General features: G+C 23.7%; 1 protein-coding gene across 1 annotated transcript in view; it reads left to right on the top strand.

Annotated features, from left to right (window-relative positions):
- LOC129606063 (uncharacterized) overlaps positions 1 to 24001 on the top strand; it is a 41596-nt gene that overhangs the window by 11367 nt on the left and 6228 nt on the right. The window lies entirely within an intron of this gene.

Raw genomic sequence — 24001 nt, forward strand, 5'->3', positions numbered from 1 at the left:
CGTTTAATGACAAAAAAAAAATAAATATTCATATTTTTGTATTAAATAAATAAACGACAAATAAAAAATAAGCAATAAAAAACACAATATTAATAGCAATAATACAAGTACACATATGATTACTCTAGTCTAATATAACGCAATAGTTTATTATACATATATAGAATTTAAAAATACAGTATTTTCAAAAATATTATTACACAACATTTAAATGGAGTTTTTGTTTATAAACTATCAAAATTAGATCTGATATTATCGACTACTATAGAAGCTACGACTATTACTCAATATATGAATTTTAACCCATCGTGAAAATTAAAATCATAACGATTACATATTTATGGTCACTTATTATTAGCGTATGATTTGATTGCATAATTATAGGCTAATAAAAATTTTCAAAATATTTTTTTGTTAGTTAACACAATTTTTGTAAAATATTGTTACATAATACAGTATAGTTAATATTAAAATTCCTAATGACTTCCAATTTACGAATAAATTAAACTAGTCGTAAAAGATGTTTTTCTCGTAGAATTCAAAACTACGTTAGAGTTAACGTTAAAACAATATTAAAATTACAATTTATTACTTTAGTAACTTTGACTAGTAAGTTTAATTTAGTTTCAGCGAAATTATGAAAAATTATTTTGTATAAGTTTTGAAGAAGCACTCGTTGCTGTTGAAATACTGTTTACTTATGGAAAATATAATGTTATAACAGGTCATTTTGAAGTATGGTGGTACATGCGGTACCATAAAACTTATATTCTACATAATGTAATGTAAATATAATATTGCAACATTAAAATTATCCTAAATCAGTGGGATGTATTTTATTGTTAATTTCGGTCTTATAATTTTAATTTTCATAATTCGAATAACTTTAAAGAGAATTGAGTTTTTTAATACTTATGTGTCATTATGTGCTTATCATTACTTATTTTTAATACTTATTCTTGTTTGTTATTTTTTAATGAAGATCCCACTGGATCTTGTCAAAATTGAACATAATGTAACCGGCAACACATGACCTTAAGTTCTGGTAGTTATATATTAAAATGATGATCAATATATTATCGGGAAATAACAACCTGTAATTAATAATTGAAGTTCATTTAATGCAGCGTATAAGCAAAAAATCATAAATTATTTTATATGACACCGTAGTTTGGTAAAACTGGTACAGACTGACTCTATAGAATGCGGGAATTTACTGAATCGTTTTAAAAAAAATATTAGAAAATTTATTAGATACTTTGATAGTAAGCATAAAATATATTTTAATGTAGTACTGTTATTCTACAATGTTATCACATAATAAAGTCGTGACTATTATAAATAAACTAAAAATATGTAAACATATGTATACACATATGTATACGATATGTATATTATAATAATATTCATGCAAATGTAGGTAAAAACTTAAATGAGATCAGATCAAAAATGATTTCATTTGACAGTCGCATAGATAACTCTAGCGTTATTATTTGTTACAAAAATTTAATAACAGAAAATAAAATGAAAGCAATAAAAACAAAAAATTCTAAAACGTAAAAATATTTTTTAGTCTCAAAAAACACTTATATACATACATACTATAGTCACATCTATATAAATATATTGTATTCATTTAACTAAAGTTTTAAATTTAAAATGTTCAAGTAGCGCCATCAAATAAATAATTATTATTGCATTTTAACACACAATTACATATATACATATACGTAACGCATATTATTTTTGCATAGAATTTTCACATATTTATATATGTACACATTATTTAATGCATATTACATACTATAAAGTATGTATGTACAACATGTAAACTTACATATAAGGAACTTGAATTGCATTCAATACAAAACCAAGAGAAGAAAAAAAAACACAAAAAATAAAATAAAATGTGAAAAAAAAAAATTATTTCATCTTAATTGAAATTTAGCTAGCGGTGTAATAGCGTTGCTTACTTGGTCGACAACACCATCAATTAAACGATATCAACACTAGATAGGTGTCATTTAAAAATTCGTTAATTGCTGCTATAATATAAACAAGAAAAGCAGAGAAAAAAATTTAATGATAGCAAACAAAAAAACTGGCTACACAAACATCCATGATATGCACATCCATTTTGATAATAAAATGTATACATACTTAGTCTTTGTATATGGTATTTGTTACAATTGGGAATAATCTGTGAGCTATTCAACATGCGAAAAATATACAAACAAGAAAAAACTAAAAAATTGTTAATTTACACATTTAGAGGCTCTCTGCATTATAGTCTATGTAATATTATGCGATCAACTTTGTATATTTTTTATCTGACTTTGATAAAACTATTATGTATGGTAAAATACGATTAATAAAGAGTTTAAATTCGGATTAATTTGTTTCTCTATGGTATTTATTAGATAGATTGTACAAAAAGAGTATTAAGATATTTATAATACTTAAAGTAATTATAAAAAAAAAAAAATCTAAAATTTTTAATATAAGCATGTGCGGATTAAGATAAATATATAATATAAAATTATTTTAAATAAAATTTTTAACAATTCACTTAAGAGATCACGCATTTTTGTATTTGTAATTGAATATTGATTTTGTATTTATATATTAAATGTAATTAATAAATTACACACTGATTTTTCTCGATCACACTGATCATTACATTAACAAAGTGATTGTATTTACGATATGATATCGTAATAATATGTAGGTAATAATAATTTTGGGGCGCTAGATGGAAATGTCGCATAAAGAACTATCTATAATTAATATTTGTATAATATTTTGTTAAATTTTGGAATCTTTCTTTATAATCGCATAGACAGTGGCAGCAAAAAAAGAAAACATTTAAGTTAAAAATAAAGTTGAAGCAAAATTTGTTTTGAATTCAGAAGTAAAAGTAATTTAAGAAATTATAACAGTTTTCATTTCAAACAAGTTTTCAGCATTTTGATTTCATGGTAAGATGGAGCTGATTATAGTTTAACTTTCAATTTGTTGATAATAAGATCATTTGATAGCATCATCATCAATAGCTGATCTAATATTGTGATATCAAATGATTTTACAATCAATAAAATTTTATAGCATCGTTTGATATCATAATTATATCTGTCCATTGTAGTTAGGGCTAAACTCGATCAACTACTTACAGATTAAAATTTTATCATAATTTTCGAATCAAAAAAGAATTTAGTCATTACATATTTCAAATTTAAATTTAATTTAATTAAAAAAATAATGATAACCATTTGAAATCATAGATATAAGATTGATAAGCTATAAAGGTTATTAAAGACTATTGCAAAATCTTTAAACTACATATTTATGGCTTCAAATATACCAAAATTTAATTTAAACTTTGCTATTTTACAATTATAATCCTCAATATATAAAAAGCAAATTAATGATTATGAAGAATATGGTAACTAAAGCAAAAAAAAAAAACATTATTAAACTGTGTCAAATCATTAGATAAATTACTTAGATAATTTATTTTAATTATTCGGACTACATTATGCCACATAATTATATTTTGTAAAAAAAATTAAAGTGCACATGCAATAATTAGTGTCACATTTTTTCATCTAAATTTATTTTGTATACGTATAGACTTAATTGTACATTTAAACATTTCAATATGATTTTTAACATAAATTTTTAGACTTTTTAGATTAATTATTTATATAAATCTTTGTTACTGATAGAAATAACAAGAATTTAATTGTTAATGTTAATGTTTGTTTTTTTTTGAAAGATTTAATCACATTTAACAAAATGTGTAGAAATCTATTTGCGCTATATAACATTAAATTTTTCATTATGTCAAATTGATTGAACAAACTTAAATTTACTGAACTTACATTTTGTGGTATGAAAGTGAAAATAAAAATTGTAGAAAAATATTTTATATAAAACATTTTAAATTTTCGATTCATTTTTAAAGATATTTTTCATAATACAACCATTGTAGCTATACGCACATTGAGATACAATTTTCTTATTTTCTTATAATGTGAAAGATAGATTAACAAATTTGGACCTAACCAGTGATTGTGGCACAAATTGTTGAACATTTGTAGCAAACTAAAGTACTTGAATAAGTGACAATACTTTTCTTAAAAGGCAATCTGTTCGCAATTTGAATTATTTTTGCTAAAATACCAAAAAATTTAAATTGTTGCATACATTGAGGATGAGAAGAAAAAAATTTAAAGAAGCATTAGTATAATTGCCACAAACAATTACAATTTTAATTGCATTAAAATTAATTAAACAATTACATATTTTAATTGCATTATAATTACCGTTATCTCTTGTCTTTCATAGAAATTCGGAAAACCTTAAAGTTTCACAAATGTAAATTATCAAAAATACAAACTTTATAAATTTCGATGTAGGCGATATTTTGGGCCAATTCTCCCTTCTAAAATTCCTCCCTTCTAGAAGAAAAAGAAAATCAAAAATTTTAAAAAAAACTTGGTCTTAAATAAAAGTTAGTTTTTAAAGTCATTCCAAAGTATAACTATGCGATAGAAAAAGTGTGTGTGTTTAAGCGTCTACGATTATTTTGAATTTTTATTAAATATGTACAAATTAAGAGCTAATAATGTAAAAGCTTCTGTCTACCATAGCCAGCATAAAAACTTAAAAACTTTCATCTTGCGTAAAGCCGAAATATTAATAATTTATTGCTTTAATAGAGAAAAATAAATATTTTGTCTTGATTGAATCTAATTGCAGATCAGAACTTTTTTTTAAGGCTCTGGTTTTTGTAATCAGTTACAGTATTGAATTATTTGAAAAATAGAAAAGCCCCATTTTTATCAATTAATTTTGAATAATTTCTTAAAGTTCAGGTTATATTATTGTTCAATCAATATATTTGATGAATCCTATTTTCTGTGTATAATAAATGTTTTGAAGAGTGATATCAAAAATTTATACAGATTTTGCAGAAGAAACAAACAACTTTGCAAGTCTCTAGTAAGAGTACGCTGGCTGATGATATGGCCGTCATGGATGGACCTGTTGCATCGGCCACATCAGCTAATCAATGAATCAATAATAAATTTACTCTATAATTATTTTATATTCCTAAAAATGTAACATAAATTTAATATAAATATTGTAATAAATTTAGTATATTTACTGTAACTTTATATATTTAAATTATACTTACGCACAACATTAATAATTTAAGTGATGGTTGTCGATATAATCATATAAAGTTTCATATATACACATACATGCATACATCAATTTTAATTTAATATAATTTGTTTTGGGAATTTGATTAGTTGAATAGGGCCATGTATACTCTCTTCTAAACTTTAATATTATAAAACCTGAATTTATTTTATTAAGTTTTATTCACATTTACTATAATATTACTGAATTTTATTTATATGTATGTATATATGTATTGTACACGCATTATTTTCACTCCAATATTATTGATTATTAATTAATTTTTCTAAAAGATATATGGAATTTATATTATGAAAATTGAAATTTGTATATGGCCTCTACACATACATACCTACAACCATATGCATATATGTAATTTGAAAATATAATTTGAAACTTTTCCTTTTTTTTATTATTTTTGTGAAATTATGGGAAAACTAAATTAAAAATTCCCCCCTTGTGTAATATAAAATAAATGGGTTAAATGTTTTGTTTGTCAAAAATTTTTTTTTTTTTGATTGACTTATTTTTTAGACAAATAAATTATTTGAAGGATATTTTATGACATACACTCTATATAATATTAATATCTTTGATTATTTTTAAATTAATATTTGAATATTAAAGAAGATAGTGCTTTTTAAGGTTATTAAATAAAGTAGGGTTATATGTATAAAATATTGATTAAGCAAATTATTATAAAAAGGAAAAATCATGATTTGAATATTGTAATTTTTAATTGAAAATGAAAAATAAAATTTTGTTAGCATTCAACACTAACAATTTATGATTTATTGTGTGGTTATGTAGCATGCGCGTATAAAATATTGGTGATTCTTAAAGGAAAATACAGGAATATTAAAATTTATTAATTAAACATTTACAATATCAAAAGATGCAACATAGGAATATTTTTCTATTAAATAAATAATATTAAGTTGTAAAATAATAAAATGTCTTAAAATTTTTAAATAAATACTCAAGCTTCTCATTCATCATTAATGCTGCAAACACAGGCTTGAATAAAAACACTAATTGTAACTTTGATCTTGTAATTTTCAAAAAGAACAATAAAACTTATGAACTAAAGATTGAAGAAAAGATTAAAGAAAACTTAATTTTTATATTGAACTATAAGCTGAGTAAACCAAAAGTATGTAAAATAAAAAAAATCTTGGTTGTTATTCCAAAAATATTTTTTTTAATTATTATTCACATTCGCATATTTCCGAAAAAAAACAATGTTACAAGATTTATTAGAAATTGATTTTTTCTCTATCTGTTAATTTTTACGTGAATTTCTTTTTTTAAATAACTCTACCAAATTTCTTATCAAACAAAGGCAAAAAAAACAAACGAAAAATCAACTAAAGGAACATCGTTTTTAACTATACGAGTATTTCAAATACTTAGAATTAAACTATATTTAAATTGATAATTAAGCACTATTTAAAAATATTAATTAATTATTTAGAAAGCTTTTTTATGTAATAAAGATTGTTTTAAAATTTTCTTTTTTGGAAAGCGTAATTTTTTATTTTATTTTCCTCTTTAATTTTCTTCTTTTTTTGTTCTCATGTTTAAAAAATTTTTAATTTAAAATTTGTGTTAATTTTTATAATTAATTTCAGTGCCATTTAATTAAAAATTGCATCATCATATTTTATTTAATTAAATCTAAGATAAAAACAGTTTTTTGAGCAAATTTTAAAAGATTTCTTCATATTCGTTCAAGAACTGGCTTAAATAACAAACCTTTACAAAAGAAAGTGCTTTTTAAAGGAATTTTTTTTTTAAGTATACATACACAAAAAGTTTAATATGTTTTTAATTTTGCAAATAAAATTTTTTTTAGTCACAAACACCTACATTGAATAAGCATTCTCTTGTTATACTCGGACGAGTTAACTTTCGAAAGATATTATAAGTTTTTCGCTCCGTTTGCAAGACTAAGAAGGTATCAGTTCGAAAACAGCTGCCATATAAATCCAAAAATAAAAGCTGCCATATAAATCCAAGAAACCGTAAATTATATTTTGCATAAACGACTTTGGTACTAAAAATTTAACAAAATTATGTCTAATAATTCGAAAAAATGTTGACGTAGTTGTATGAGTTCACCTTCTGCACAACTTCAAAAATATTTTAATCTTATTTCGAAATCAATAAAGTCTCGAATACTAAAATTTAATATAAAGATTTCAAGTAACAGGACCGTTCTGATAAAATTTTTCATGGTTGTACAAGTTCTTACAATAGCTGACAAATAATTTCAAAAACTATTTACTAATACTATAAAAATGTTAAAGATTAAAACAAGTTTAATAACAAGGCAAACACTCTTCTAATGTTAAATCTCAAATAGCTATATTAAGTCAATAGAAATTAAATTTTTTCTAAATACTATTCGACCTATGAAGTATACATGAGTTGAACTCAACTGTAATAAATATATTAGTTAGAATATTTTTCATGTAAAGTTGTAAATTAATAACCGGAAAGCTTAAGTAAATGTGTTAAATGTGAATGATTTTTTTTATGTTTTGGTTACAATATTAATAAAAAATCTTTATCTTTTAATTTTAAAAAATTATTTAGGTCTCCTAATCTGGGTTTTAAATTTAATCAATGCGATTTCTTCAAACAGTATACTTTGATCCTTTTTTCTTATTACATATTTATCTCTACTTTCTACAAACAATAAAAACAATAAAACGAAGCGGTCAAACAAAAATAATATAAAAAATCCGAAAAATTTAACAAAAAAAAATTATTTATATGTGTACACATTTACAAACATCTAACGGTAAATCTTAAACCAAATATAAAATTCCATTTATATACGGAAAGTCATATACAAGCATAACACATATACACTGTATGTATATAGATTAGAACAAGTTTAATTCAAAAAATAAAAGCTTTCATATTTTTACGGTAAATCTTTTATATTAAAAAAAAAAATTTGGGTAAAAAAACCAACAAAGCACAACATTGCCAACTCAGTCATGCTAAACAAAATTTTCTTTTTTTTTTTCAATTTATGCCTTATATCAACACTAACCCATTTACCTCATCTCTATACCTATATTATCCAATTCCATACTAAAATAAAATCTCTTACTATAATTTTCCAATGTCAATATAAATAATGTGTATATGTAGGTATATATAAGAGAACAATATGCATATAAATTTCGATATGTACGTATGTGTGAATTGTGTATATGCTTAATAATACTCTCACGCTAAAAAAAATATTTTTTTTTATAACATTTCATTTAATTTCATTTTTTTCGCAATTTTTTATGTATTTTTAATTCAAAAAAAAAAAATCGGTTTGACGTCACATCGAATACTTAAATAGGAGCAAGTAGTAAATAATTTAGTTGTTATACAGTGTAGTGACACTATTATATTGTAAGAATCTCGTGCTAAATATTTTTTTTTAATACACATGCATACATCCATCTAAGTATATCTACATATGGTACATATTTATTTATTTTTATTTTTCGTTTTTATTAAAGCTTATATACTCTGCTTAAGTAGATAAAGCTAATTTATTATCAAATACTATATATACAGTTGTATTATTATCATATGCTAAAATATTATTGTAATTGATAGTTCGGATTTCATAGATTTACATACAGTATGTATACTCGTATTATGTAGATGATCATGTAAAAAACAACTGAGTTTGTTTTACAGCGAATTCAATTTTAGTTTGAAACAAATGTTAAATTTGAAAGTTGTACAGACATGTGATAAACGGTCTTTTTTTAAAGATGCTATTCTAATAAAATATAAATAATTTGTATAAATAAGCACAAAACATCGTTTAATTTTGTTAATTAGTAACTCTTAAATTACTAGATTGATATCACTTCAGATTCATTCAGGCACTTTAGAGATTTTTATCTGAGCACAAAAATTTTTATATGAGAGTTTGCATCTCCATGCTTATGTTATCTTTGATTCGAATGCACTGCCATTCCTAAGTACTGAGTTTAATTTTAAAATTAAAAATTTGATGTGGTCAGCACATAATCGACCGCAAAGGGTATAGCCAAGTTTAGTGAAAGTATTACAGAAGATTATGAAAATGCATTTTGAATGCTTTCTTTCACTTTTACGAAAGTTAGCAAGCTTTTAGCTAACATACCTAGAAAAATGTAAATTTGGCTATCAGCAGAATTTTGTTTTGTGAAATAAACTCATATATTAAATAAACTCATATATCAAATTTCATTAAAATCGGTTGGTTTACACACAGACCGACGTCTCTTTAAAAGTATAGTTTAATTGCACTGCCCTACTAAGTGCATTCCCACCGAAAACTCGACATCCAAAATTTGGTGCCATCACAAATACCACCTTATTGTATACAATTCGCCCGGTAAAAATTAACTTTAAGTTAGCGAATATTTTTTTAGAAAATAAAATGTGAAATTCTAGTAAAATTTTTTTAAAACGCCGTAACGTAGGCAATATTTTTTAAATTTCATTATTTTCTTTCATACTTATTTATGTAAGTACAAAACAAGAGTTATTATTTTAAATATACTTGAACGTTTATCAGCAATTTAACATAAATAATTATCAACAAAATTCTAAAAAAAAATTATAAATAAACAAATTTTTTTATCAATTTAATTTTTAACTTGTAAAATGCATTATATTGTTTATAAATGTATATGAATATTTGTATAAATGTATATAACATAATGTAATTGATTTTTATCAGAAAATTATCAGAAACATTTACAAACTTTTCTACATTTAGAATGAGAAATGTTCAAAGCTTTTAGAGCATTTGAAATTAAGTTTGTGTGTGTATGTGTGTTATGTATATCAGCATATTATACTAGTTTAAGTTCAATTTTCTCTTTCTCATCCTTACACTCTACCTCTCTTATATGTTCTCTTTCTCTGTGTTTATTTTATTTATTCTTATTTTCTCATTCTTCTCTTCAATTCTTTAAGCTAATGAAAAATTTGATATGTTTCTTTTATCTCTAAACAATATCCACATTTGAAATTATATACTTTTATATATACTCGTATATCTACATATGTACATTACCATGAAAAAATTCTACTTATGTGGTCCGAAATAAAAATAGTAAATAAAACGAGAAAAACCAAATCATAAATAAAATTAAATATAAAATTGTAGTGTAAAATCAATTAAATAATTTAAAAAATAAAAAAAAAATACATAAAAAAAATAAAACACCAAAATTTAAAAATTTTAAGGTTTTTCTTCAACTTGTTTGCACATACATAAATATTCCCACATAATATAAAAGTTATAAAAAAAAAATTCATATTTTATACTTGTTTTTAGCACGTTTGAAAAAATGTTGTAAAAATATGCCTGTTAATTTTACTATGTCTATTTGTCTGCTCCTGTTCCTGTTTACAAAGCTAAGCCAGAAATAAAAAATTGTTAAAAATAATAAATTGAAATTATTTCAATTTTATTTTAACATTCTTCAAGTTACTCCCTGATAAAATTCTAATTCTGACATTTTTATAATTCATTCCATTGAAAATTACTAAACGCGTCCACAAATACCTTACGTTAAGTGAATTATTTAAAAAAACTATTGAACAAATTTGTAATTATCAAAATTTTTAAATTACTTTTTTCATAAATTTTAAGTACTAGAAACCTGAATTTGAAATATAGTTTGTACATTATAGAATTCTCATGGGAAAAAATAATAATTTAACATTTATGTAAGCGTTTTTATAAATATTCTTCTCCTATAAATATGCAAGAGCAAATAATGGTATCTATAACAACTTAGGTATTTTTAGAATTACCTAAAATTACCTTAAGAAATTAGGAATAATTACATTAAAGTGAATCGTAAAAAGAATCAGTGTCACAATTCATTGAACTTCATAGACTGTTTAATCAAAAATGTACTTTAAAAAATATTTAAGATATCTTATTTAAAAAAAACTTTCTCAAATGCATGTCCAATAATCTCACAATTTAAGATATGAAAATATTTTAATTTTTATAATATAAACTATAGTAATTTATTTTTTAAATGTGTTAAATTCAAAATACATGAAGCTTACAAACATATGTACAAATATAACTCTTATATGTCAAAAATGCGATGATCACATTCAGTTTAATATAATAATTATTAGCAAAAATACCGACTATTTTGGATTATTTATTGTATGATTTTTATGTCACAAGGAACAATTTATTACTTGCTGCTTTATTATAAATGAAATTAATTTACATCATGCAGAATTAAACAAAAAAAAAATTATCTCATACAAAACTTTAAAAAAAATAATTTTTTTATTGCCAAAAAGCAAAAAATATAGAAGCAAACACATTTAAATATACATATATGCATGTATGTAGCAATATTCAGAAAAAAAATAAAGTGAAAATAAATTATTTCAAGTAGGCAAAGGTTATTAGTCTTATTATTAATATTTATTATAAAAATTTAATTACAATCTTACAACTGAAAAGTAAATTTATATGGTATTTAGAATTATATATATGTAGTATAAATATTGTAAGAGCAGCAGAGATGATTAAAATAATTCGAAAATTAAATTATTGATAAATTTCTTGAATTCTAATTATATTTCGGATTAATAATTATTTAAAAATTAAAACAGTGTACCAAAATGTTAATTTATAAAAAAAATACTTGAAAAGTAAAATTGAAAAGTAAAATAATTATAATCATCAAAATTAATTTTTCTCACGTGACTGCCATTATGTATTGGCTTGTCAACAAGTTCAACACGTAATTATGTTATAAAACTTGTTCGATTAATTTTAATTCGATTTTGTTATTCGATTTTTAATTTTAAAGTTATAAATAAATTATTCGATTATAATTTAGTATTATATTCTATTGAATTGGAGCTGTATGACTCTATAATATTATTAATATCAAATTTCAGAAATAATACTGTACTGTTATTAGCAATAAGTATAATCAAATATAATTTGGCCAAACAGCAAACCAAATACAATGAGATTATTTCAACTGAGATTTTTTAAGAAGAAACAGCTTTTCGGGTGGGCGAAGTACAAAATTTTTTAACGAAAAATTTCAGTTTGGTCAAAGACTTTATTTTCTTTCTTTTAATTGATTTAAATCCTTTGAAAATAACTTTAAATTTTGCAAACGTGAGCGAAACATTCTGAACATACTTTTTCATTATAAGATATTTGACAACATTTATTTACCATATATGAATATGAATGAAATATATATGTATGCAAACATTTAGATATAAAACTATTTTCTTAATAGAAATAAAAAAATAGCAATGGAATAAAAAAAATTTAAAAGGACAACTATGGCATCATTAACTATAAGAAAATCAAAAAACAAAAAATTCAAAATTCAACATATAAAAAACAAGGAACAAAAAAAAAGGAGAGAAAAAATATCAAGGAAACTGCTAGGCCAAAGCTATTATATACATATATTTATTTCATTTTATCATTTTTTTTTATTTCATATCCTTAAAGCTCAAGCGATTAATGACGTCAAAATGAATTTTTCAAATAAGAGAAATAAATAAAAAAAAAAAACGAAAAAAATTTAAAGAAAAGCAAACGACAATGAAAAGAAAAAATTTTGTCTTATTTATTTTTTTTTTTTCATTTTTTCCTTTTAATTTTTCTCCTTTTCTTTTTATGACTTTGGCTTGTTATCCTCGAGTTCATATTTCATATATTATGATGCGATGCTTTAAGCATTTCTTTTTTAATTTTATCTTTTCTGTTTTGCTTCAAAATACCAAATGTATGTATTTCATATTAAGCATATGTTTTTATAAGTATGTATAGTATGTATGTAAATATGTTAGTATTAGATATACATTTATTAACATATGTATGTAGGTTATATACATATCTTCATTTGTTACAATAACATAATAATGTTATGGACGCATTTATTCACTAATATCGTACATATACATATTATGTACTTCACAATATATAGATTCTTGCATATGCGATTATGATACGTATTTATGTTATTATATATAAGCTATAATATATAATATAATGTACATATTATATTACTATACATTATATATACCTAATATAGTATATAAAGCGTAAATGTGGGTATATATGGTTCCATTAAGTGGTCCGAAATAAAAATGTTAAGTATAAGAAAATTTATAGAAAAGCAACCAAAGATATAAAAAAAAAGTTGAGTTAGAAAAACAGAAAAAAAAATAAACAGTTATTTTAGGAGTATGAGTAAACCTGCGCATTTTCCCAGTAAAAGGAAACTTTTTCTTTTTATCATTTTTGATTGATTTTTTTTATGTTTTTATTCATGTATAAAAATTCTTCAAAAATTGTAAAAGTAGAAATTTAAATGAACCTTTCTTTTATGTATAAGCAGCACAGTTTTGGTGGATAAAATATTTTTTAAATTTTTTAATTAAAATTTTCGTTTACGCCTCTATTATTTTGAATTGAATAGTTTAAAGTTTCAACGTCATTTCATTAATTCTAACTACAATAAATATACTCTTTTTTTCGCAAGTTTTCAAATAAATAAAATTAAGTCACTGGCCTTTCATACAAATTAAACATAGAAGATTTTTTAAATTAAATTTAGTTACTGGCGTACATTTTTTTAATGTTTTTGTACATTCTTATATTACATATATACATATTTATATTGGTCATGTAAAACAAAAGCATTTGTTTGAAGTAAATATTTTCTTTAACAGCTATTTCATTTTCCAAGCCAAAGTAATAGTTTTTACTGATCCTAAAAGTATGCAATTTTATTGTAAATTTGTAAACACAAAATTAAGCATTTTTAGTTAAAATATAACTATTCCACTATTTAATCCATTTTACACAAACTACCAAACAGATTTTGTTCTCCACAGACTGGAGTTTTTGATTTACTTTTCTTATATTTTTATCATATTTTCAAAATTCAGTGAAAACTAATTATAATTAACATCCTCGACAAGAATCTTTATTATTCAAAAAATTCTGTATAATTCTAAATTTTATGTTACAACTTCAAAAGCCAGGTTAGTTTTAATTTTAAAAATAAAATTTACTTTTAAAATGTTATTAGATGCAGGTAAAAGTGCTAAAAAAACCCTAATTAAACATTTTGGAAGTGTGGTAATGTTTATAGAGAATTTTAAAATGTTATTATCTCATTTGTATAAAAGTTGAATATTTCGATTTTTATTACTACTTATGCATATTGTAAATTTGAAATGCATGATGTTCTCTATGGCGGATCGTTGACGTTAAAGCAGGGTGTGGATCTTCGTTTATAAGAAAAAAAATTGATGCAAATAGAAGCCTATTCTGTTGCAAGTGATTTAGGTAGTAGAAAATCTATAAGGAAAATTTGTTTTTTCACCTGATTTTATTACAAGTAAGCTATAACTTTGTCTGTGTTAAACAAAACGAAACTTTTGAACATTCGCTATGGAAATATGCTACACAACTACGCGCTGTAGTACATCAATGTACCACTATGATGAACACCATGCACATTAAATTATACAATTTATTAGCACAATTATTAATATTGTACTTGTACCCGCATATAAGATTCGTTCATAATTTCTGAACATAAAAAATTTTTAATTACACTATTCTAAATTCTTCAATAATACAAGTTTCTTACATATATGAATATGTATGAATATAAATGATACATATATATGCACGTCTTTTGAAAAAATGTACCTTTAATCACACTTAAAATCGTGTTGACACGTTTATCAATGACAAACAATTGTACACACACATACTTAACATAGAGTACAAGCATTTTCGCTATATATGAATGTGTGATTAATCACATCTGATTTCGTTCCTATATAATAATTATCTCAATTTTTTAGTCGAACACGCGTTTATAACAAAAATGAAAAAAAAAATTTAAACCGGAAATTTATAACGGATATTATATACGTAAATTATTGTTATTTTTTTTTTCCTGATTTAATGAGAAAATAAACGTAGAGTAGAGAAAAGAATTCTTCCTCTTTTCTTGTTAGTATTTTTGTTTATTATTAAAATAACAAAACATATTAGTCAATTATAATAAGAAATGCATACACACACACATATATATATATATATATATATATATATATATATATATGTATATATATATGCGTATGGAATATGATTATTAAAGATGTACGATAAAACCAAAATTAAACAACAATAATAAAACAACAACTTAAATAAAAAGATGGAAAAGAAAAAATACAAAAGAAAAAAAAAAAAAAAAATAGTCCTAGTTTTTTCTTTATTTATTTTTGTGCGGAAAAACTCGTGAAAAAGTTTTTTTTATTTCATTTTTTTTATTATTATTATTTTTTTGGCGACACACTCACATAAAATAAGAAAGGTACTGTTTCATTACAAGTTGACCAGAAACCTTCCATTTTTGAGTAGAAATCAATGAGGTAAGGTAAAAATGAATTTACGGCCGACTTCAGAATCTAGGTTGAATTTTATACTGCAAAAATAAGATGTTGAAATCAATACTAAAATCACCTTTAAATTTCAAGATTTTCAATTTAGATTGAAAAAAATTCTGAAGTAAGATTTTGACATGCTAACTAGCCTTTAAAGTTTTTTGCATAAAATAAGAAAAATTATAAAAAGTATTAGAAAAGTTTTCAAATTATTTCTTTCTTATGAAATATAGAAGTCTAGATATTTTTGTAATATAATTTTAGGTTCTTGAAATATAACCTTTCATAATTCATAGTATTGATTCATTATAAAGTTATTTTCAGTATTCCATATACAAAATCACATAGTATTATAAAATTGTTAAAATGTTGTTATCAATCTGTTGATAAATCTGGGTTGAATCAATGATTCATAAAGCACTCATACTCTTAAACAATTGGAAACACTTTTTCAATCAACTTATTTTTGTTATAGCTCTAGCTTTACCTAAATCGTACTATACAACAAATACGAGTGAATATTGCCTACTTTTAGGTGAAGTAAAAAATATTGAAAAAATGTAGTGGTTGAAATTTGGAAAGTCTGACCGTTTTGGAGCATTAAGAAACAAAAATTTAAACTTTGTTTATTTAGAGAAGCAATAACTTTCTTTCCAATTAAAATCTTTCTGTACATAAAATGTTCTCAATAGAATTGCTATTCTAAGAACATGTCGCTTTCAAACTAAACACATTTTCCCTGAAAATGAATTAATTTGCATTCATTTGTTAAAATCACACTATTTTGTTTTTGTTTAATAATTTTTTTTCACTTAAAAGTAATAAAATTTTATATTGCTTTTGCAAACATCGTTCATGAACCAAATATGCAATGCAGTCGATTATACGGTGATCACATCAAACTTTTCTTTTTATTTATTTTAGTTTTCTTTTTTTTTTGTTTTTTTTTTTGTTAACATTGACGTTTTTGTTGATAGTTTATTCTACTGTTTTTAATTTACACTTAAATATTTCGCTACTGACGTCAAGACCCACTTTCACCTTCACTCCTAAATAATACACACACATTTATACCTGCATATGCTTAAGCTTATATTATGACATTCATACATACACATTGAGTATAGTATTTTAGTATGTATAAGTGATTATTTAAATGACTGAAATTTTGAATATATTTTAATGAATATATTATATATACATAGATATACATATGTACATATACGGGTGCGTATTTATGCATGGTTATATTCTATTATGATTTTTTCACAATACTATTTTCTCATCTACATACACGTATGTATACGAGTATGTATACATGGTTCATGATGCATATGTACAAACGTACATGTGTATTCAACTAGATGTTATACATGGTTGTACATAATGGATGAACGGGTGTATATCTGTATACTTATATTTGCGTTAATCCATATCAAGGATCTTTTTGTCATCCTGTTATTATTATTTGTTATTATTATTATTATACATGCATAGACACATATATGTACGTTTCTTTAGTATATATTATATATTCAAATTTTTATTATATTTTTTGATTTTTTTATACTCGTACGAACGTATGTTCGAAGGGTATTTTAAATTTGCCTTACCGTTTCTAACGCTAAGAAATAATGGTCTGAGATATAGACTCAAGTATATTTTTTGATCAGTGTCGAATTTCGAGTCGATTTAGCTTTGTCTGTCCGTAACGAAGATAAATCAAAAACTAATTGCACTAAGTTTACCAAATTTTCACAAATGATTTATTATAGTAAATGTCATAGCCCTATTTAATTGGTTATGATCGAGGTACTGTTCCGGGTACCTGCCATACAACTTCAAAATTTATTTGGCTATACCTCAAAAACTATAAAAGCTGTGGTATTGAAATTTCAGGCATGCGATTATATTAGTACGGCCAATGTATTTGATAAAAGTCGTTGAAATTGCTTGGCTCCTTCTTTTAGCTGCCATTATCTCAGAAATTATTGGAATTATAATGTAGAAACTTCGTCAAAACAATTGTATTATTAGGGCTGTTATGTTTTATAAAAATCGTTGAAATTTCTTGACTCCTTGTGGTAGCAGGCATGCAACTTCAGTCTGGTCATATCTTAGAAAATATTGAAATCTCAGTACTGAAATTTTCCATAAATTAATATGGTAATACGGCAACTTAAAATCATAGTCTGTCCCATAGTCAGCTATGGCATATTTACTTGTACATAGAATAACAAATTCGTACGGTTATCACAGAATTGACATTGTCAGTTCTATTTTTTCTCGTTTACATTATTATTGAATATTGTTTAAAAGAAATTCAAGATATTTTAAGTCTTACAATTTATTATAGGTTATATTGTTATCCTAGATAGAGAAATAAGAAAAAAAAATAAAATAAAAAGTGTGGAAGCTCCGATTATAAAATATACAATATACATATGTATAAATGTGTATTTCAATATTTATATGTATATATATGTATATGCATATAGCATGTAAATGAAACAATTTGTATAACATTTAAGCGTAAAGAAGATTTTTATATGTTTTTATCATGATAACATCCAAGTAACCAATATTTATTGATTTTATGTAAAATAAACTTGTATACATAAATTATTCATATGTGGACCTTTATGTATTCATAAGTTATTCATATATTTAATATGTATGATGTATTTATATTAAAAAGTAAATAATTTAAAATGTTTCAAGAGACGATTTTGTTGTTTAATAACCAAATTTTAAAATTTTCATATTGATTCCCATTGTATTATCAAGGCCTTGACTTATACCTTTCGAATTCATTGCATGATTAAAAATTTAAGTTTTAAATGTTAAGCGACAAATTAATAAAATTTTCAAATAATATAATAAAACAATAAAATTTTAAATAATTCAATAAATTAATTTAATTTGAAAGTACAGAAAACTTTTACCAATCTGGAGGACAATAATTCTGCTCTAGAGTTTTGAATATGAAATTATCGCTTAATTTTTTATTATGGTCATTATTCATAATTATGCATATACGAATACCGCCATTACTAAAATTTGTATGTTCTTGTAATAAAAACATTGATATACATATGATCATTAGCAATAAAGAAAGGTATTATATTCAAAAATTTACAAAAAATACATTTTACGGAAGAAATTAAATACTTTTAAAATTATGAGGAATGAGAGTAAGACGAAATAAATCTAAAATAAGAATTAAAAATTTTCAAAATTTATTTTAAAAAAAATTTTAAAATGTAAACAATTTTCAAAAAGTACGATTATATTCGACGACGATTTTAAATTCAAAGTAATCATAAGTGTGCTTTTAGCACAAATGTACTGCAATATGTAAATATTTTGAATAGATAAATTAATTTATATCAAATAAAGTTCAATATCCATTAAGTTATAGCATTAGATTCATGAAGTACACTTTCAGATACATGTAAACTTCTCTTTCAAAAATTTAAAATTTCGTACATACACGTCTTGCTTTTTATCGGTTAAGGCAATATCAATTTTTACATTGAAAAACTTGCTTGCTATACAGTCGTAAGAATGCTAGCCTTATTTCACGAAATTCTGTTACCTTTACATTAAACAGATAAAATTAGGGTTAAGGTAAAATTTTAAATGAGAGTAGCTTTTCATCTTAGTTATCTCGTTTTTTTAAACGTATCCAAGATTTCATCGTATTGAAAAATAACCTACCTATTGTTTACACAATACGGTCGGTAAAAACTACCATAATTGAAAAATTCCATTTAAAAAATGGCGTATCTAAATTATTTAATAAAGTATAAGAATCAGATTTAAAATCTGATTTCTTATATACTTTATTGAAGAGTGATATACAGAATGAGCCTACTGTAATAATATGTTAGATAAAGGGTTTATTGAAAAGTTGCGACATAAAACTGAGCAAAGTTATTTATTGCATATTGACTACATCACAATTATGTTGGGAACGAGGAGCATTTAAAATTTTGTATTGCTTTCATTTATTTTCAATGTATGTATGTAATACAACATTTATTCTCAAAAGGAAAAGTGTGAACAAAAATGCCCAGATAAAATAAAATAATTATTTTACAAATTTAAATATTAAAAAAAAAGTGTTTATTAATTTTTCTTTAAATTTAATTTTTTTTTAAATTTATTATAAATTTTATGAATATTTTATTTTTATATGTATTTTAAACCTTATGACAAATTTAAAATATCATTATTTTAACACCCTAAGGGACAAACGAAAGAAATATAAAACAAAACTTTGAATACTAATAAAGTTGGGTCAAACCAATGGTTTGTATTGTAGCACTTTTCCCTTCAACAAGTGAAAATTCTGCTTTTAAATACAGTCTATGTATATCCACCACACTATTAAAATTATTTTTATTCATATACAAAACTATTTCTAGGGTTGCATATATTTAGGATGAACGATTTATGCAGTCTTTGAAATAAAGCAAAAATTAATATAAAGTGGGGTTAACATAATGCTCGATTTTAAGGTTTAATTGTGTGAGTTAAGAAAAATAATTATATTTTTTAATTTCATGGAATTTACCGTTAACTTTTTGCGTTTATAGAAATTTGAAAAAGCTTGCGGTTTCGGAAATACAAGGTGTCAAATTTTAAAATTTTACAAATTTCAAGAGGCGATAACTTGAGAGGGGGTGGAGATGGAAAAAAATTTTCTTCTAATGAAATGAACTTTTTGATAATGTCTAAAAGCTCCTAAAATTTCAAGCTTCTACAGGCTGGGGTTTGGAAGATAAACGACATCAAAAATTTGGAAAAAAACGACTTTAGATAACGGTAAATTTGAGCGGCCATTTTGTTTTTCTAAGGTTTAACTATAGTATACCGCGGTAGGGGAAGCAAGCAGCTGCCTTTCTGTGTTTGCAAAATTTCAAAAATGCTTATGGTTTCATTGCAACAAATAGTTAAAAAAGGCCATTTTTAGGGGTTTGGTGGGGTATAACTTCTAGAGGGGAGGAGATAGGTAAAAATTTTGTTCTACAGAAATAAGTTTCTGGTAAAGATCTATGTACGTACAAAATTTCAGCTTTCTATCTTCAAGGGTGTAGAAGTTTTGTAAACAGACACACGGACAGACGGACGGACGGACGGACGGACGGACGGACGGACGGACGGACGGACGGACGGACGGACGGACGGACAGAGTGAAACTAATAAGCACTTTTTTTCAAAAAATTTTTGGAAAAGTGCTAAAAACAAAAACAATAAAAATGGAGGAAAAAAATTCATTTTCTTTTCTGCCTTATTGTGTGAAAAACTAAAATATCCTTGTGTATTCTTTTGATATCAATTATGTATGTATAAGTACAAAATGTAGACTTGTGATGTTAAAAGGAAGAAGTATGGAAAAAAGAGGGCAAAAACAGATGAAAAGTATAAAACAGAAAAGATTCTGTTGGTGTGTAACTGTGCTGCTCGCTCTGATTGCTTTTTTTTTATTTGAATTTATTTTTTTTGGCTATAAAGACAGTTGTAATATGCATTCAGGAAATACTCCAAAAAAAATGGAAACAAGAGAAATGAAAATGAAAAAATTAAAATCTCAAAGGCGTGACACAAAAGTCATGATAGAAATTAAATTGCTGAAGTTAAAACTGAAATATTTCAGAACAAGGTTCTAAGATTTCTACACACAAATATAGAAATAAGTGCAAAATATACTGTATCCATGTAATTTCGTGTTAAACAGTCTCTTGAAATAATAAATTTCATTATTTATTTATAAAAGTACAGAATAGAAACTCATATAATATATTTTTACATTTGGATAAAATCAAAACTTTACAAAAAAGCATAAGTCCTTTTAAACAGACTTAAAACATAAGAGATAACTTCTCTTTAAAAATCAAGCTTAACTTAAAGTGTTCTCTTTAATAGGCCAAATTTATTAGCAAACATTAAAGCAGTTCGAACTTAACTTTTGAAATAGACGCTTAATCGATTAACTGGACAACATATTTATTAATTATTTTTTTGCTATTTTAACTGCAAAATCTGATGAGATAAGTTGGCGAAAGTACGTAAGATTATGCAAATTTCCCTCAAACACTTATTTCAGTGGTTAAGAACGTTATAGGAGGTTAATATTTTTCTACATTTATAAACATAAATGCTAATTTAGCTCGTAATAAAAGTCAACTTGCAGACACTTGATTTCCAGGGAAAGTTTGATAATTTATCATGCAAATTATTCGTCATACAAATTAAATTCGTTTAATATGTTTTTTTTTTAAAGTGAAGAAAAATTATTCAGTAAAGGCATAGTTCTTGAGACCTGAAATATTCCAAAAACTAATTATTCCGCGATATAAACATTTTTATAATCATTTTTAAATTTCTTCTGATTTCTACTTATAAACAACACATAAAATTAATCCAAAAAGGAAAATTATAATTCTAAAGTGCACGGTTTTTCTTCATACATATTTTGTATTTTATTAACAAAAATGTGTATATAAAAAAATTATGAACAATTTAGTAAAATGAAAAGTCAAATAATATTTATTATAACAATATACATAATATGTATATTGTTATACAATAATATACATATGCATGTACATGAATTAAATATACATATAGTTTACATTGATTCAAACATACATTATGTATTAAAGTATACAATTGTAAACATTTACTATTATACATGTATAACATTAATATTAACGTATGTAATATAACATTGTAAGTATGTATGCATGTATATGAATTTATTTATTTTAATGTTACACAATATGTAAACTATATGGCGTCTAAAAGGACACCCAGACAAATATTTGACGTAAGAAGGAATAAATTATAACAATAAAAAAAAAAAACAAATAAAAAAAATTAAAATAAAATCTGATATAAAAGTATGTATATTTGTATGTAAATATGTCAAGCGCAAACATACATAACTTTGTTCATGTTAACTATAAGATATTTTTAAACAAAAAACCTAATAAATATTAAATATAAATTCACAAAATAATAATTTGCCGAATTTGCTATTTGTCGAAAAAATGTTTGAAGTGAAGAAAATGTTTTCTCTAATTCGAAAAAAAAACATAATTTAAGTTAATGTACCAAACATTGATAAATCCAATTAAGAATTGAAAATTGATTTCTGACGTAGAAGCTTTTCAAAAAATATTTGACGTATTTTATTTGAAGTTTAAATGATTTTTCAACTAAATTACCTAGCAAAACTGCTTGACAGTTCAAATTCCAACGCTTTGTTAACTTTGTAAATAAAATGTCATACACCGCAAATGCCAATAAAATATTTTCAACTGTTTCTTAATTATATGGTTGAGTTCAGTTCTTGTTGTTTTATTCTTTATGATCAGCTATTTCCAAAAATTTTAGTATGAGTTCGTGCTAACAAAATTATAGAAACTTTTAATGAGTTCAACCTGGAAATTTATCGCAAATTATTCAAGTTTCTTGTAAAAAAAAAGTTATAATTTTTATAACGAAATTAATAAATTGTGATGTAGAGTCTAAATTCCATTTCTGTCTGATGTGTAAACAGTCTTCAAACTTTATAGCAGATTTAATTCTAGGTTTTATCGTATATGTAAACAGTACAGTACAATCACATACACAACTCCTGAATCCTTTATTCTCAAAACTTATAATATCCCATTGATCTTCTCTTTTCTAATTTCTATCACTTCATTAAATATTTTATAAACGAATTCTCAAATAATTTATTCTCTCGGTTTCTTGAATATACGAATTTACTCACATACAATATTACTACCATTAAAGATAGAAGTAAATTAATAAACCAAAGCGAGGAGTTTTTTCTTGTTATTTTATATGGGTTGAAGAATATGTCAAGTAGCTATTAATGAAAAAATATTGAAAAAGAAAATTTCGAATATTGACTGACGTTGGTTATTAAAGCAAAAGCAATACAAGATCGTACAAAACAAAGACAATAAAAGCAATAAAGTGAATGGGCGCATGTATGTAAATTGAATGAGGGAAGAGTGTGAAGAGTTACGATAAATAACAAAAGAATTAATGTGTGTTTCATTTGTTTTCTCTTTTTGTTTGTTTTGTGATTGTTTCCTTTTTTCTTTTTATACTAATAAAAATATAAAATTACATATTTTGATTTTTTATTTACTCATGATTTAAAATAATTAAGGCAAAGTTAAATAAAACAGAAAAACGGATGCTATAAAGTTTTTACAATAATAAAATATTTTTAATACAATTAAGCCTCCAATTCTTGAAAAATTTAGCTATTTTG

The sequence above is a fragment of the Condylostylus longicornis genome, unplaced genomic scaffold (assembly GCF_029603195.1).
Source record: "Condylostylus longicornis isolate FDR11 unplaced genomic scaffold, ASM2960319v2 ptg000017l, whole genome shotgun sequence".
Classification (NCBI taxonomy): Eukaryota; Metazoa; Arthropoda; class Insecta; order Diptera; family Dolichopodidae; genus Condylostylus; species Condylostylus longicornis.